We start from the raw sequence: 1,547 nt of genomic DNA, 5'->3' as shown, positions 1-1,547 counted from the left end.
GGTCTTTGAAGGAAGTGACGTCTAGCACACGTTTTGCAACATATGTAATTTGGAACCCCCATGTTGGTAAGGTCAATATATATATATAAATAAATAAAACTCATTGGTAAGGTCAGGGCAAAACGTTAGCCGGTCTTTATTAGAGGTCTGTGTGTCATGATTTCAAATCATAAAGTCAATTCAAATGTCTACTCTGTATGTTTTTATACTGCATAAATCAATCAATAGTAACCCAGTCTAGACCAGAGAGAGAGAGAAGCAGCACAAAGCAAGGAAAATCTCCCTGGAAAGTACAAACCTTGAGAGGAACCAGACTCAGATGGGGACCGCTCAGGCTTTTCAATTCATGCTCTTACTAGCAGCAATAATAAACAGATAAATATATATGATTCATAATCAAATAATATTTTACACAATCATTAAATGTAATACCTTTTAAGTAAAAACATTTGGCAGTGTGAAAAGTTTGCCTAGAAATAAAAAATGAAAACAAAATATAAAAGCCACAAACAGAACATGACACACCTGAACACAAATATACAGAGAGCAAGAGAGAGATATGACTATGAATTTGACTATGTACAGACCTGGCTCTCAAGAGAAGACAACATGCCCACAATGAGGTGGAAACTGAGCTGCACTTCCTAACCTCCTGCCAAATGTATGACCATATTAGAGACACATATTTCCCTCAGATTACACAGACACACAAAGAATTCGAAAACAAATCAAATTTAGATAAAACCCCATATCTATTGGGTGAAATACCAGTGTGCCATCACAGCAGCAAGATTTGTGACCTGTTGCCACAAGGGAAACCAGTGAAGAACAAACACCATTGTAAATTTTACCTATATTTATGTTTATTTATTTTCCCTTTTGTTCTTTAACTATTTGCACATCATTACAACACTGTATATATACATAATATGACTTTTGAAATGAATATTCTTCTGGAACCTTTTTCAGTGTAATGTTTACTGTACATTTTTTATTGTTTATTTCACTTTTGTTTATTATCAATTTCACTTGCTTTGTCAATGTAAACATATATTTCCTATGCCAATAAAGCCCTTAAATTGTAATTTAATTGAATTGAGGTAGAGCATTTACACAGTTTAGTCAGATTCTGTAAAATGATTATTTTCATTAGGGGATTTGTTGGTCAATTTCTTCAACAAATGATCAAACATACATTAGTAATGGAAAGGAAACACAGACTCTTTGTTTAAGTATTAAAAAATACTCCTTTAGTAATATAATTTGTAGGTAGAAGTTGGTAAAGAGTACAGTATAACAGTATATTATATTTTCTCCCTAAGTTCTGCAAAATGTCTAAGACATCCTCTAACTCATATAGCCTCCCAAATCCCCTTACGTAACTTTCTCTGGCAACAACATTTTAATAAATCTAACCTCCCCCTGACAGCAGGAACCATCTTATCAGCAAGTAAAAACTCAGAAGTGGGTTTGACCGAAACTTGACCTTTCATCACAAGTATAGGGTCATGACAAGGTGAACGAGTGTAAGCATCTTCAGACAGGTG

This window comes from Salvelinus sp. IW2-2015, linkage group LG20 (genome assembly GCF_002910315.2).
Source record: "Salvelinus sp. IW2-2015 linkage group LG20, ASM291031v2, whole genome shotgun sequence".
Classification (NCBI taxonomy): Eukaryota; Metazoa; Chordata; class Actinopteri; order Salmoniformes; family Salmonidae; genus Salvelinus; species Salvelinus sp. IW2-2015.
The sequence above is the reverse complement of the archived record's forward strand: the minus strand, read 5'-3'. Positions refer to the sequence as shown.